This window comes from Cynocephalus volans, chromosome 9 (genome assembly GCF_027409185.1).
Source record: "Cynocephalus volans isolate mCynVol1 chromosome 9, mCynVol1.pri, whole genome shotgun sequence".
Taxonomy (NCBI): domain Eukaryota; kingdom Metazoa; phylum Chordata; class Mammalia; order Dermoptera; family Cynocephalidae; genus Cynocephalus; species Cynocephalus volans.
In genome coordinates, this window is record NC_084468.1 from 89,158,331 (window position 1) to 89,174,952 (window position 16,622).

The window sequence follows — 16,622 nt, forward strand, 5'->3', positions numbered from 1 at the left end:
CCCAGAAGAGGAGATGAATCCCTTCCTCCAACCAATGCCAGTCCAGTTCCTGGCTGAGAATCTCCTCTTCCCAGAGTTACTGGCCTTGGGGATTGCCACTCCCTTGACAGGAGATCCTCTCCCCCCACATGGGTGTGTCCTTCCAGCCACAACAGAGCCTCACAATGAAACTGACTAACCTCCTTTATTCACACAGAACAGATACAAAAACAGTATACAATGTGTGTTTTGTCATATTCCAAAATCCCACGATTACTGTGTGACACAGAGTAATGATTATAAAATGTCTTCCTTTTCAGAGGAGCACTTGTGGTTCTAATCTTTAGATCACCCTGCAGTGATGTTGGGGACCAGCTGTGGAATGAGGAAATAAAGATTCCATTCCCCACTCCACCACTTATAAAAGCATTTTGTCTTCAGGTTTGTGAATTTCTGAATGTGTTCTCAATACAATTTTACAAAATGACTCTTTTTTTCAGATCTTGGAATTAGTACTTCTTGAGTTTAGCACACAAGCATACACAAGAGTCCTGGAAACACAACAGACCCAAATGACTGACTAAACCCTGGAAGCTTTATGACAAAGCATTTTGAGCTCCCCAGACATGCCAGGGCCTTCCCAGAGAGTGGCCTTTTCACACTTGTAGAGTTTGGTCAATGTTTCCTTTGACAAATTTGAACACTTCAGCTTCCTCAGACTGCAGGTTCAAAAGCCTACTGTATACATGGGGAATGGTTTAGTACTTGTGAGTTCTGGCTTATTGATTATAATAATTATTTTAATCACATATACAAAATATCAAAATGTCATCCATCTGCTTAATCAGCATATCAGGAAATAAGAAGCCATTGCCAGTGTAAATACTGACCTGATGAAATATCCTGGAGTCACTCCTCAGTACTAATTAAAATAATAGACATTGTCACATGGTGCAATTATTTTCCAGAAAACAGCTGACGTATACTTACTATGCTTGGCAAAATTCCTGGTCAGTTTCGCAAGAATGTTTATTCCAGACTGAGATCATCTTTTGAAAAAGGAAGAGACAGACGGACAAAGGGGGTGAGGAGGGAGGGTGGGAAGGAAAAAGGAAGGACGAAGAGAGAGAAGAAGGGAGAGAGGAAGAGAGAAAGGAAGTGTTCTTAATAAATCAAGAGAGGATTTTGGATTTTAAAGTTCCCTTTCCTCATTCTGACCAGATAGATACCTTCTTAATCCTGTAATAAAATTTTGTTAATTACAGAGAGGAAACATTTCATTTTTACCAGAGATTCATTAATTTAAAATGTTCTAACCTCAAACTCACATCGAAGAATCACTGCATTCTTTTTTTTTTCAGATTTTAATAATTTATGCAATTAACATAAATGATTATAAGGAGAATTAATCAAGATGAAACTATATTCAGAAAGCTTCATGGAAGGGAACATATAGAGTGAACCTTTACAAATAAAGACAAGCATTACAGAAATGCAGAGTCATGATTTATGCATTCTAATTTTGTGGGTGTCTGGAATACATCTGCAAATCATCTGCTCAGCCTTCAGAACAGACTGTACACATGCACAAACACAGCCACTGTCACACCCAGAGAAAGCTGGCCATTGTCAAGCCTGGAGGAAGCCAGTACTGACATGTCAGTCCCTTATCTGGTAAGAGAGATTCATAAAGTGCCCTTTCTATCACACTTAATTTGCTTCTGATTTCTGGATCCTATAAAAAACAGGGATGAAATTTTTTTCCTTTTCTTTTGATTCCAAGTCTGAGATTTTGACTACAAGGAAAATTTTCTTTTTATTCTTACCATGATCTAAGGGGGAGGTTTATTTAGGAATTGAAATTTATTAGCTGCTAATGTTTTGTCTTAGGGAAAACATCAGGATTTAGGGTTCTGAGAGGAAATAGAGTTTGTAGCTTGCTGTAAACTTACTGTGGCCTCCAAAATATTATTGAGATTTTAAAGTTCACTATTATTATTAATATTCTCCTTTTTGTTTATCTGCATTCTGTTTTCCTAAATGTTGGATTCTAAAGAAATATCTTTAAATAGCATTCACGCCTTCAAGAGTTTCTTGCCAATAGTAAAGTGATATAGTGAGCATCCCAGATAATGGCTTCACAATTCAATTTGGAAGATTATATATAGTTTTAAGGTTTAACATAAAATTTGCTGTAAATGCTCATTCAAGAAACCATGTTCAAGAAATTCACATACTGCACATAAATCTTGTTGTCTGAGGTACACAGCAGAATTTATTTCAAATGAGACAGAATGATGAATAGTTGGGTTAAATTGTGGGCTTCTTGAATTTCCCACTTTATAGATTCTCTTTCAGGAAGCTTTTCAATTGATGGAGAAGAGGTAGTACAGCCTTCATACAGAAGAAGGAAGTAGGTTATGGAATCAGCTTTTCCTTTGCAAGTTCCTAATCAATAGTATAATTGTTCATGGTAACTCTTTTAGGACTGTATTAGTCTGTTTCTGTTTCTTGTAACAAATATACTTTTGGGTATACTTTGGGTGCTTTGTAAGAAAATGTAATTTATTCCTTACCGTTTTGGAGGTGAGGAATTCCAAAGTCCAGGGAACACACATCTATTGAGGGTCTTGGTGGTAACATCAGTGACCCAGGGGTCTCACGTGGCAGAAATGGTGGAGCAGAGAGAGAGAGAGAGAGACTAACCACCTCATTCGGTCTCCTTTTAAAGCCACCAGAACCACTCCCATTATTCCAAGAGTGGATCAATCCATTCAAGAGGTACAGTCCTCAATCTAATCACTACCTTTTCAAGGCTCCCCCTTTCAATTATAATAATAGGATTTCCCACTCTCAACAGTTACAGTGGAGATTAAGCTTTGATGAGTTTGGGGGGAACATTCAATCCACTGTAAGGACTAAACAAGATAAAATACTGTCCACACCATGGCATTTTCTCTCTGTTATATTTTCATTTTACATAGAGATTCTGCCCTTAGAAATAAAAAGGCAGAAAAAAAATCTTTTCATTATATTAGGTACCATTTAAATCAGTGAATTATACCTATGCCTTTATTAACCTTTTAGCTCTATTTTAGTCAAAAAGAGAAAAGATGGTCTAAGGAGATGTGCTTTTAATAGGACACCTTTAAATAATGTTAACTCTTTTGTGTAACCATTCTCTTTTCATCAAATTTTCTTGCAAATTTTTTTCTGCTTTTCTTCCCTGCACACAAAAAAGTTTAACTTGCGTATATTCTTTAAGAAAGCATTGATGAGACCAGCAAGGATCAATACTGCAAAGCCAAATGAATACTACAGATTTACCCCTTCGATCTAACATATACTGAGCTTTTATTTTATGCCAGGTACCCTGTTGGGTGTCAGGGATACAGGTTGAATAAGATGCATGTGCCCTTCCCTCAAGGAGCTGGCAACCTTCTAGAGAGGACTAACAACCGGAATACAATGTGATCTTTGTTACTATGGAAGTATAGCAGTTGGAACTCTTTGATTGCAAGTGACAGAAAACATGATACAAACTGGCTTAAGTAATAAGGAAACGAACTGGTGTACATAACCAAATTGGAGGAGGGGGAATGGTGCATACAGCACACCTCAGTCCAAAGATTCAAGAATGTCACCAGGATTGGTGTGTGGTCCTCTCTTAGCTCTATTCTCATCTGCATTGGATTTGTTCTCAAACTCCAGTGGAAGGCCCCTGGCAACTCCCAGCTCATTTCTTACTATGTATTATTTAGGGAGATTACCCTTTTATTACTCAATATTGACAGAAGGGTAAGGTTTATAGAACTTAATAATGAGTCCTTATTCAGTCTTTCTCTATTTCCCTATTGGTCCTGAACTTCTGCTTTCCGGGGCAATAGTTCTAAGTAAACTTCCTGTACATAGGTCTTTTGTCTCAGGCTCTGCTTTGGGAAGACCCAAGCTGAGACTGAAGTGTTATTCTAGCACACGTTGGTTCCCGAATTCTGCCTCTTTGATCTATTTTTAATTTTTAATTTTTATTGTTTGTCAAATGACCTTCTAGGGACTATGCCAAAAATGAAACGCTTCACAAATTTGTGTGTCAGCCTGCGCAGGGGCCACGCTAATCTTCTCTGTATCATTCTAATTTCAATATATGCGAAGCGAGCACTGCCTCTCTGATCTATTACAGCAGACCTCCCACAACACGCTTCTATTATGTAGTCATAGACCCCTGCTCACAGCTGATAAAACCAGGGACAGAAGCCTGACAGACGGGCTGGGCCACTCAGAATTTCCTACAGGCATTTGGAAATGCATTGAGAGAAAGTTGTTCCCTCAGTGTGGGGGATCAGATCTAATGAAACTTAACGACTTCTCTCCTTTCCATGGTGTGCTAGAGCACGGCTCACAAAGCTGATGGGTAGACACCCAGGAACTTTGTCAACAAACAGTTGTTAAACCACTGGGAGCTGAAAATCAACCATGGTGAGAGCACTTACATAACAAAAATCGGCAACTGTTACAAAGTGGGCGTTTCTCCCCCAGAGAGCCAGTTTACTAATACATCATTGCCTCTTTCCCTACGTATTCTAAAACCCAAGAAATCATAAGGATGAAGTTATAGAACAAAGTATAGACCAAGCATCCTAAATCAGGCAAAACCACATAATCCCAAAACAAAGAGCTTGGTAGCTTGTGTGGGGGAACACACTTTGATTGAGGTCTCTCCTGAAATGACCTCTGGGCCCACAGAGCATGGCCCACTTGAACTACTTACCCAATGTCAGACTTAGAAACTACACTGGGCCTTCTAGGGACAATCCTTGGTCTGGTCTAGTTACTACCAGGAGACAAAGGACAAGTGGCAACACAGGCTCACAAATTAACAAGAAGCAAGAAAGACTTAGGACTGTACTACCCACATTCTGAAGTCATAATTTCATCGCTGCTTAACAAAGCTCAATGTATACCAATCACTGCTTGATGTCACCAGTGAGATAACCAGTCTGCCTCCTGTGAGGAAGAACATGCCACAGGAATAGAAAGGGTAGAATTGTCTCTTCCAATACTGCTCCCTTCTGGAGAGAAAAGATGTGTCCACTCTTCAATAAAAATGTGAGCAGCTGGCAGCCACCACATAATCTCTTGTGAGGTCTGAGGAGCAGAGGAAGCCACTGCTGAAGAAAACAAAGTGGATGATGCCGATGGAGCGCACAGTGGCTTTAGGCTCCTGGCAACTTCGCTCTTTTCTGAGGCTCAGCATGTAAAGCACTTAGTAAAGTGAGGGTAACAGTACTCCATAAATGTTGACCACTGTTTATCTATTAATGCCAGCATGCTACTCTAAAGATTTTATTCTTCAATTCATTTAGTAACCTCCTATTGTTAAATATTTAGGCTGCTTCCAGTTCTCTACTTTCTCTTTAGATGGATCCATTGATAGATTGATCGATCAATCAAAAGATTAGAGATGTAATTCTTCCTTTCTGTTTTAACAAGTGTCAAAACAATTTTTCATCCCTTTCTTTCTTTCTCTCTTCATAATAATGAAACATTATTCTGACACTTGTTAAAACAGTAAGGAAGACTTTATTTAAGACTATTGCAATTGAGGTATTACAGTAGGAGAGAGAGATCAGGCTCAACTCTGAATACAGCAAAGACTAGTGGGGACTTACAGCCAAGGAACAGGGTACAGGCTCAGTGGATGAAAAATTACTAAGAGGAGACATCAAAGACCAAACTTTAGTCATGCTCTTCTAAGCCCTCTTCTCAACTAGGCCTTGACATTGGCTTTCTGTGTCAGTCCCATCCTTGCATAGCCCAGTTTAGCAAGAATTCCCCTCCCCCTGCCGCTGATATCAGATCACCTCAGATGACTGATTAAGTACCTCATCCCCCAATTTTAAGCATAAGTGCTTGGCCCACCGTTAGCAAGAATCCGTCTACAAAGGAAAGAGTCTCTGTTGAGAGAGACAGAGAGACAGACAGAGGGGGGTAGAGAGAGAGAGAGAGAGAGAGAGAGAGAGAGGATTATTTGATTAAAACAAATTCCCAGTAATGGAATTCAGTCAAAATGCATGAAGTTGTTTTTATGGTTCTTGTTACCCAGTATAAATCGTTCTTTGAAAGAGTCAAACGAGTGTATAAGTTCCTCCAATTTTTAACAGAGTTTTCTTTTAACCATTCCTTCACATACATAAATATCTAAAATTCTTCAATCATTCTGGAAAAAAAAATCTAAGCACAGTTGTCTAATTTTGTGTTTTATCAACAAAATTGAATGTTTTCCTCTTAAAAGTGCTTTTGAAGTTTTTTTTTTTTTTGGAGTTGTGGCAAGCATCTCTATAACAGCAGTCAGGCATTCTTGTTGTCTGAAGTACATAGCAGAATTTATTTCAAATGAGATAGTTTCTACTTTTAACCACTTGTTCCATTAAAACTTAGATCATTGCTACACACAGGAGAACTGGCTTCCTGGTAATAATATTTTGCATGACTTTTCTTTCTAACTGACTCAGTCAGAAACAAGGTAACTTCTTAGCCACAGTCCATTGTTCGTGGGAGTTTTCTGCCCAGTCGTTGAACCATTCACTAGGTATATACCAGTCATTTCTTTACTCAGCTTCTTTCCATGTACCTTATGTATAATTAAGTGAAGCAGCACAGAGAATGCAGGTGTAGTAAGGGAGCTCTTACTATCTTTGTCAGACACAATATTTTCAAATGTTGTCTTAGAAAATGCAAACAGTTAAGAACAGTTACGACAATGCAGTTTACCCCACATAGACTAATCTAGTATGTCACTAGAGGATTCCACAGTTAAATTTCCATGGTATGGGAGAACTGTATATCCCTGTCCTTTTACTGAAATACCTCTTCATTATCTTCCTAAAACAGAGAACTACTGGCTTGGACAAAGGGCAGGCAGTTCATGCCATCCTGTGCACTCATAATAGCTGATAATAAGAGTCAGTATTTATTAAGCCCTGGCAATGTGCCAGTCTCTGTTTCAAGTACGTTTCATATGCTGAAATGCAATTAACTTAATTCCGTTCAAAATTAATTCAATCAATTCTCTCTAGACCTATGAAGTGAGGATCATTAGTATCATATTGCATAGATAAACTGAGGAACCAAAATTTAAGAATTTTGCCCAAGTTCACATAACAAATAAGTGGTAGCACTAAGATTGAAACTCAGACCTATCTGACTCCAGACACCAAGCTCTTGGGTACCTATCTCAGAGATAAGAAATAAACAATAAAGCCAAATTTTCCTCAGTGACACATTAGGGATATGTGCCCATTGACTAAACCCTTAAAAACACATTTACACAAGGGTTCTGATCCCCATACCAGCCAGCTACCGAAACAAAACAAAACAAAACAAAACAAAAAAACGCACACATTTATATAGGCATCTCAACTGGTTTAGGAACTTGCATTAGTTTACAATCAACATCTAAAACCTTTTATTTATACTAAACTCTAAAAGTTTAAATTCTTTAAGCTTCAATGGTACTTTGGGATTGTTTCAAAAGTCAGTCATACACGTTATAAATTTTAGATGTCAGGCAAATTTAAATTCATTGTCAGTTTTTGTCATCCTAGATGGAAGCACACTCATTTGCTAATATGCCCTTACACAGCATTGCTGACGTACCTTTTCCATGTAATTGTCGGACTTTCCCCAACACCTTTCCATATTTTTAAGATGTGTTGACCAGAGCCACGAAGAATATTACAAGTTTATACCTAAAAGGACTATGTTGAAGTGCAAGGGAGTTTTATTTTGTTTTCACTATAGCTCTGATGATGAATCTTCTTGACCTTTTTGGCAATGGAAACACACATTGGCTCTTCTTGGAAATACCTGTCTCCAGGATCATAATGAAATATCTAGAACTGTGGTATAGTGGAAAGAACCCTAGCCTGTAGACGGGTAGCTCAGGGCCAATTCCCTGCTTTGCCAATTTACAAAAGTGTGGTTATGGGAAATCTATTTAAGCCTAGACTTCCTCACTCACAAAAAGGGGAAATTGATGAGCAATTCTATTATGGTGGTTAAGAGTGCAGACATTGGACCCAAACCACCTGGTTCAAAATCTAGCTTCATTCTCTAGGAGTGTTACCTCAGGCAACTTACTTCACCCTTTTGTGCCTTAATGTCCTAATCTGCAAATGAAAATTATAACAGTAATACCTACTTTCAAACATCAAATGGTTGTTATAAGCATCAGATGAGTTAATAAACGTAAAGCACTTAGAACCAAGTACATTGTCTGGCACAATAATGTTAGATATTATTACGAGGGTAGTGTGAGGATTAATTGAGAAAACATGAATGTGTAGTGCCTGAACTATTAGCAGGTACCTAGATACTGTTTCATTCATGCACTCACCTCCATGCAGCACTTACAACGTGCAAGGCAATATGCTACGCAATATGCTAGGCACAGGCATATAGACCAGTGAGATATCAACCAGACACCTGTCCTCACTAATCATATTCTCATGCAAAAAGGAAACAATAAACCAGTAAACAAATATACCACAAGCTGATAACAAGCATTTACTGGACACCTCCTTTGCACTGGCCCTTTTCTAGGCCAGGCAGAAAGCAGAGCTAACTCTTCCCATTGAACCACAGCTCAAAACTATCACTCTTAACCTAAAAAAAAGTGATTTGGGGGGCTGGCCAGTTGGCTCAGTTGGTTACAGCATGGTGCTGAGAACACCAAGGTCACAGGGTTCAGATCCTAATACCAGCCAGCCACCTAAAAAAGAAAGAAAAAAAAGTGATTTGAAGTTCTGAGGAGACCCATGATGTCATAGGACCTAGATCTGTCTGATTGGTCAAAGTCCCAGGCTTTTCCAGGATTCTTTACAATCTTGTAGTCAACAATTTCTACAAAGATAAGTACCAGGCTTGAGCCCCGCACTTGTGTTGGCAGTTTAATAATTCCAAACGCATTCTTTTTCTCTTGCCACTGGCCTCAAGACTTGCATAGGGACCTCACTTCAGGCAAAGAATGGCCTGGCCCCAGGTGTATCTGCAGCTTGCCCTCAGCTGGTAGATGCACTGGCAGAAGCTATTTTGAATGCTGGAGCTGACTTTGAAGACACCTACTTTAGTTAAGCATCTCATTAAATTTAAAAGTAGAATAATTAACAACCCTGCTAAGTGCTTTTCTATACGAAAAATCTTAATAATTTCAGACAAGTTAAAAGCAGCCAAAGTATACTTTCTAATAAAAAGTAGGCTGTCGAGTTAATAACAAGTGAAAAGCAAATAAAAATTAAATTAGCAAGTAAATGATCCAACCCTCTCCATAAATTTACACATGGGTGGTCTAGAAGAAACTTTTTTGTTGTGGTGGTTGTTTTTTTAATTATTATTTTTTTATTTTTTAAGACCTAACTGACTTGTGATAATTACTTTCTCTTTCAGGAGCTGTTACAAATATTTTGGGGCAGGAAGTCTTCCCTTCAGTGTAGTGAGTCTGCACCCTGACAAACATTCTTTTAAAGAAAATTGTATAAGCAGCAATGTCTTAATAGTCCACTGTTGGTTCAATCATTAAAAAAGTTTTTAATAAAAGGGCCCTAGAAGGGAGTTTCCTTATAAAAAGCCCCCTGATTGACAGCCCAGGAATAGGAATTCACACCAGTTTCTAAGCTTGAGCAACTCTTAGAAAAGAAAGAAGGAAACAAAGACACGAAAAACTCATTTTGCATAGACTCAATCAGAAAGTAGTGGAAGGTCTGGTCATAAAATAATTTTATTTAGGAAAATAGAAATCTATGAGATGATGGATCCTATAAGCTACACGGAAATAAAGGCAGCTAAGGTGCTTTAAAGCTGTTTTTCTCAGACTCTAATGTGCATATAAATCACCTGGGGATCTTGTCAAAATGCAGATTTTGATTTAGTAGGTGTGGGGTAGAGCCTGAGATTCATCATTTCTCACAAGCTCCTTGGTGATGCCAGGACGCCGAACCCTAAACCACACTTTGACCAGAAACATATCAAATGTTAGACGTTTGCTTACTGTAATGGCTATACCCACCGCTAAGTTTAAACATCATTTCATAAATTAATCTGAATGGTCAGGCATTTTTACAAATAAAAGGGCTAGTAATAATGGTTCGTTCAATTGACATTATTGGGTTTACTATATGCTAGCCCTTATGTGGGTTCTAGGCATTCAACAAGAACTGAAGTAAAAAATGTCTACTCTTGGCTGTTCCCCCAAGAGAACAATATGCACGTGGATTAAGACATTTTTGCCATTCATAATTCAAAAGTGAATCGGTCAAGTTTCTGTGCTAAGTTTTTCTTTATGTAATATTTTTACGAATGCCTTAATTCAAATCGTCTACATGTTGAAAATAATGGACAAGGAAAGGTGCTGGCTCGTTAGCTTACTTGGGAGAGCGTGGTGCTGTTAACAGCAAGGTCAACTGTGGGTTCAGATCCCTGCACCGGCCAGCCGTCCCCACCCCCCAAAAGAAAATAATGGACAATTTAATCCAGTGTATTAATGTTGTTCTATTTTGTATGAACTAATAATAGAATTTTAAAAGTTTTCATATGCATGGCATCATTTACTAGCAACTACATGATTGCAAATGTTGGTGGATCATTTCAATAAAAATTAAAACTAATATGTAAAGAAATGTGGCAAGAAATTTTTCACCTAATTTTGACTTAGCATAGCCAAGTGCTCCAGGTGGACGTTATCGTTTCTGCCTCTAACTTCTATGTAGCGCTTCCGGCTCCAGCCAAGGTGTCAGTTAAGGTCCCAGCCAAGGTGCAGGAACGCGACGCTAGGGGTCCTGCAGCGGGTCCAGGTACGCGCCAACGCCGTCTCAGAGGGGCCCGAGGGCGGCGTGGGACACACACACACACACACACACACACACACACACACACACACACACACACACACACACACACACACACACACACACACACACACACACACACACACGAAGACATTAAGGCTTAAAGAACTAGAAGATCGTCTGCAACAAGTGGATGGATTTGAAAAGCCAAAGCTAATTCTAGAACAGTATCCAACCAGGTCGCACATTGCAGCATGTATGCTCTATACAATCCATAACAAGTGTGATGCCGTTGAAAACAAACTGGTTGCAGATCTAGGATGTTGTTGCAGAGTGCTTAACATCGGAATTGCAATGTTAGGAGCAGGGTTGTGTGTTGGATTGAGGTAGTGAAGATGCATTTGGAAATATTTAACAGAAATGTGGAAGAGTTTGAGTTAACAAACATTGACATGTGATGTGTGCTTACTGTCTAACAGAATGTCCAAGTCATTTGATATAGTAATTATGAATCCTCCCTTTGGGACCAAAAATAATAAAGGGACAGATATGGGTTTTCTAAAGACTGCTTTGGAAATGGCAAGAACAGCAGTATATTCTTTACACAAATCCTTAACTAGAGAACATGTTCAGAAGAAATCTGCAGAATGAAAAATCGAAATAGGCATTATTACAGAGCTTCGATATTACCTGCCAGCATCATACAGCTTTCATAAAAAGCAATCAGTGGACACTGAAGGGACCTAATTCTGTTTTATTTTTAAAAGCCTCCAAAGACAAGAGCAGATTAAACTTAATTAAAATGAATACAAAAATTGTTTAATAAAAAAAAAACCTGTATGTATAGTATAAACAGTTAGCTTGCACTCATCAGAGTTCACTTTTTCTTTTTTTCTCATGAGCAGCAACTACTGCCCTGATGCACATTAAATGACAAAACAGAGTCACCAGTAAATTTCAAATTTCATCTGGTTAGACATACTAGGAGAACAGATGACCCACCCAAGCTTTTTTTGCTCTCCCAAAACTGGATGACTCTAAGCAAGAAGGGAGAATAAATACACAAAGGACCATGTCTGAGGAGTATTATTCGCAAATAGCATTTGAACCAAAGGGAAGTCTTTGATTACCAAATTTCAACTCTTCAAAAGGTGCCAGGAGGTGGCAGCATTCATTGCAGCTTGAATGACCATAGGCAAAAAAGCACAGGTTCTCAGAGAGAAGGGTCTGTTGTATCAGATTTGGAGAGGGAGGAGCGGGGACAAGGATAAGGTGGCAGGAGTCCGTTTAGAATGAAAAGTCATTGGGACAATACTATAACACCATTTTGTACTTGAAAGCAAAACAAATCTGGTGTCACTGGTATTCTTTTAAATCTTAAAATCTTGGCCAGCGAGAGTATACAGAAATTATTGCCATGTTCAAAGAACGGGGAGAAGGACATGTAGGGGAGCCTAGATTTCAACTGAGATACATATGACTGAAGTGTAGCTCCAGAACTGCCTCTGTGAACAATTTGCTTTACACATTATATTTGCAAAGTGTTTGACATGGTGCCAAGGGCAGAGTAGGAGAACTCAGTAAACATTCAGTTCCTTTTCTTAATCCATTCCCACTACCGAGGGAAATTTGTCCCAGGGCAACTGTCACTTCACTAACACCTAAGGGGTCCATTTTTGCTTTTCAGACTTTTCTCATAGGAAAATCATTAAAAGTATAATAGCTATAAATGTCTGGGAAATAGCACACAAACCTGGTAGACAGATAATTAGGAATGAAGTAGTTCTTTCTGAGCAAGATTTCAGACAAGCAATAAGTTTACAGAATAATCACAATAAATGTGATTATTCTAGTTGCCACAGCCCTAGCTCAATGCTCACTTTTGTTGTCGTTGTAGTTGTTGTTTTCGTCTTTGTTGATGTTGTTGGTTTTTTCTTTTTTTCTTTTCTTTTCTTTTTTTTTTTTTTTTTGGTTTTTTGGCAGCTGACTGGTACAGAGGTTGAACCCTAGGCCTTAGTGTTACTAGCACAATTATCTAACCAACTGAGCTAACTGGCCAGCCCCTCAGTGTTCAGTTTGAAAGAATTCCCATCTTGGCATTAATTGGTCTCATTATTTATGCTATTACATAGAAAAGTATTTACCTATCATACCGTATCATCATTTAAATTATGAATAAAGATATTTTAGAAACTCTCAATTTTTTTAAAAAAGTGACCTACATTTATCCTGTTGAGATTCACGCTTGAGAATATGTAGATCAAAAACCCTACTATTCTTATTTTCCTATAAAGTTCTACCTCGTTGTCAGTATGTAATATTTTTATTATTAGAAATATCAAAACTTTAGAAACCGATTTATTCTGGGGTAATGTTTCCCTTTTTTGGGACCTTGTGAATTCATCTAGAGTGAACTAAAAATGAACAAACAGTGAATCATGCATGGTTAGGAATGACTCAAAATTCTAAAGAATAGACACATTAATTGTTATACTTGTATATTATTTCCCAGAAAAGAAAGATGCAAGTTTGTGACCCAAAGTGCTTTCAAAAAGTCCACCAAGTTCTACATATACTAAGGTTTCAAAAGGGAAATTTAGAGCTAAGAGGGGTATTTAGAGATAATATAATCCAACATTTGTACATGACAGATGAGAAAAATTTAAAGAATTCAGTAAAAAATATTTTTTATTTTAAGAATTTTTAAAAACTCATTACCATTTTATTTTAAAATTTTTTCTTTCCTTTTTTATTTTTATTTTTTTAATTAATTTATTATTAATTTTTTTGCATTCTAAGACATTGCACAGCAGTTGGAGGGGGAGAGGGAGAGGGAGAAAGGGAGGGGATAGGGTGGGAGGAGGAGGAATAAGAGGGGCAGGGTCAAGGCCTGTGGCACCCCCCTCATTCTGACAGCAGAGCCCGGGGGCTTCCAGCAGCAGCTCAGTTGTAGCTGGGCTGGATATGGACTTCAGGGAGCATGGCTGAGGCTCTTGGCCTCCTTCTCATCCTGCGAGCCTGGGGTACTTCTGGCAGCAGCTCAGTCATCACTGAGCTGGATGTGAACATGGGGAGGGGTTCCTGAGGCCCTGGGCATCCCCCCAACCTCAGCTTGGGAGCACAGGGCACTTCTGACATTGGCCTGGTGGTTGTCACTGGGCTGGATGTGAACATCAGGGGGACATGGCTGAGGCCCTTGGCCCCCCTGAACCCAGGCTTGGGAACCCAGGGGCCTGCCAGTCCTTCTAGGTTTTATAGGTGTTCTTTGGTGGTGTGAGACCTTTACTGGTTAATACCAAACTTTGTCTCTGATCTGTGGGCATTTTGTGTTTTCTTTCAGTTCTGTGTTGGATTATTCACTACCCCCACAACTTAAACTCTGCACTGGAACTAATTTGTTGTCCTTTGGTTACTTCTAAAATGGGGGACCTACCTGCGGGGACCAGCACTTGAGCCCTGTGAGTGATCTAAATTGCTGCTTTGCTACTCATTCCGTGTGGAAAGGCTTTTTGTGAAGCTCAGATTTTAATTGTTGGCCTTGTAAGCACTTCCAGGTCTTATGAGGTCTGGTACAACTGGGTTGTGTGGAAACTCTGGTCTGGGCCTGAGTCTTTGAAGAAAACTGCACCCCCTGCAGGTCTGTGTTCCTGACCAGTCTCCACTGAGTGGTCCTGTGCTGATTGTGGGGCAGATCAGCTGTCCATGCTGTGCCCCCATGTTCCCCAGGCAGGCCAGTCTCCCCACTACCTGCACTCCAAATTCTTCCCATGGGACGTGCTGTGCGCCAGTCCCTTGCGGTGACTCACTGGTCTCTGAGTGACTCCTTTTTTCAGTTGTCCATGGTCCCTCACTCCTATGCAGGTCCACAGGAACCCATCAGTGGTCTTGCTGGCCTGGGGGCCACCAAAGCCCTCTTCTCCCCTGCAGCCTCCAAGTAACTTCATACGGAGGGCATAGCAGTGGTTTTTGCCAGCTCTTGCTCCGTGTGCTCACAAGGGCCAGCCTTGAAGTGGTCAAGGCTAGAAAAAAATGGAGCAGTCCCTTCTTTCTCTCAGCATGGCTTCTCCTGACTTCATGAACTCTGTAGGTCTCTCCTCCTCTTCCTCTGAGTTCTAGTGGCCCCAGCTTAGCAGTTGTTGCTTTTAAATAGTTGTAAATTGGTTGACTGTGGGAGAAGATGATGCTGGGTACAGTCTATTCCACCATCTTGATTGGAAGTCATTTCCTGGCTTTTGGGATGTCCTGTGACCTGCCTGCAGATCTCCCAGTACCTGCAGGTCACAGGACAATAGAAACCATGGTGGAGCCACCTGGACCTCCTGTAGCAGAGGACACAGAGCTGTGGAGACTGAACTCAGTGACATAAAGATCCCACAAGATTGGCTGCCCCCTCCTCCCTGGCTGCAAGCGTGATTGGGCTATTTTAAGAATGTTATTTAGGAATATTCATAGCTATGTTCATATATGTAATTATTATATATAACATATATAACTTTTAAAATATATATTAGAATTATAAATATATATGAGGTTTTGATGTCTTCCTTTTTCTTAGGAAAAAAAGGCTACATTGCTAAAACTAAGAAGAAATTGAATTGCATATAGCCATATGTTTCATTACTTGATGTGGCTGTTCCATGAAATACTGTAATTCATTAAAAGAACTGATTAGTTAATATAACTGGGATTTCCAAAATATAAACTTCAGCAAAGTCTGTATCTAGGGATGCAAATGATGCAATTGATACTGTCTTTCTTCCTCTCTTTGTTTTGTTTGCCTTTGTCTTCTTTTCTCAGGCAGGCTCTGTCTATGTGGCAACAAGATTGCTCCTGGGAAATCCAGGCTTATATATTCCATGCATATTGTAATCACAGGAATAGAAAGACACTGTTTCTTTCACCAGCACACATATCAAGGCAATGTAAAGACTCTGATTGAGCCAGCTTCAATAAATTGCCCACCTCTGACCAACCCATGGGTCAGAAAGATAAGCCACTCTGGTCAGCCCAGATAATGTGCTATCTCAGGTCAGGTTTCACAGATTCAGATCTTAAGCCAAGGATTCTGTTGAGAGTGATTTACTAAGGATGTTTTTCTAGGAGAAAACAGTAAAAAAAAGTGAGGAAATCTAGAGAAGGCAAAAAAGCCCAGCAATTTCCAATACCTGATATGGGAGAGGTCCTCGGGCAAAGAAACTGGAGGTGTGGGGAGATTGAAGGCCAGAAAACTTCAAGCACTTTCAGTTCTTCATTTGGACAAGATGGATCCAGTGCCCAAGCATTGGCCTCAGGTGCAAAGCCTCAGTGGTAAAGCTCCCAAAAGCTGGGGATGGGCTCACAGAACCGGTAAAAAGGAATCCCAAGGAATTTGAGTAGAACATCTAAATTGCCCAGTCCCGGGGGGCTGGGGAGTAGAAGCAGCCTCTTGACTCACACCACTAAAATGTTCTTATGTGTAGGAGGAAGGGCAGTTCCTAAAGGAAAAGACATGGAGGGGAAAAAAATGACCACTCTCTCTTTCAAAACCTGAGATAAGGTTGTTAAAATTTCCTGCAACTATAGTATTTCTGCACATTTCTCCTTTTTTCGTAATAATTTTTTACTATAGGTGGTGACGATGGTCAATGCACAAAGGTTTGTGATTGTTATAACTTGATTGTGCAGTGTAATTAAAATGACCCTCTTTTTTTTAACTGTTTAATGTCTTGACCCTTGATATCTATGTTGTCTGAAATCATTAATTCCATCTCTTTTTAAAATTTACCTTATGAATCTTTGTTCATCCTTTTATTTTTTAAATTG

The 16,622-nt window shown here is 39.4% G+C and overlaps 2 long non-coding RNA genes, 1 other non-coding gene and 1 pseudogene across 3 annotated transcripts in view; 2 read left to right on the forward strand and 2 right to left on the reverse strand.

The window, feature by feature from the left end:
- LOC134386113 (uncharacterized) overlaps positions 1 to 2,678 on the reverse strand; it is a 21,286-nt gene extending 18,608 nt beyond the window's left edge. The window contains exons 1-2 of the long non-coding RNA XR_010024449.1: positions 2,556 to 2,678; positions 970 to 1,028 (exon numbers count right to left, since the gene is read on the reverse strand). This is a non-coding gene — a long non-coding RNA (uncharacterized LOC134386113). The remainder of the gene's footprint in view (positions 1 to 969; positions 1,029 to 2,555) is intronic.
- Positions 1,567 to 16,560, forward strand: LOC134386114 (uncharacterized). Its single transcript, XR_010024450.1, has 3 exons — positions 1,567 to 1,653; positions 14,161 to 14,278; positions 15,618 to 16,560. It is a non-coding gene; the product is annotated as an uncharacterized LOC134386114 (long non-coding RNA).
- On the reverse strand, positions 4,039 to 4,141 carry LOC134386673 (U6 spliceosomal RNA). Its single transcript, XR_010024504.1, has one exon. It is a non-coding gene; the product is annotated as a U6 spliceosomal RNA (small nuclear RNA).
- On the forward strand, positions 10,980 to 11,567 carry LOC134386330 (rRNA N6-adenosine-methyltransferase METTL5-like; annotated as a pseudogene).
- Positions 16,561 to 16,622: the final 62 nt, after the last annotated feature.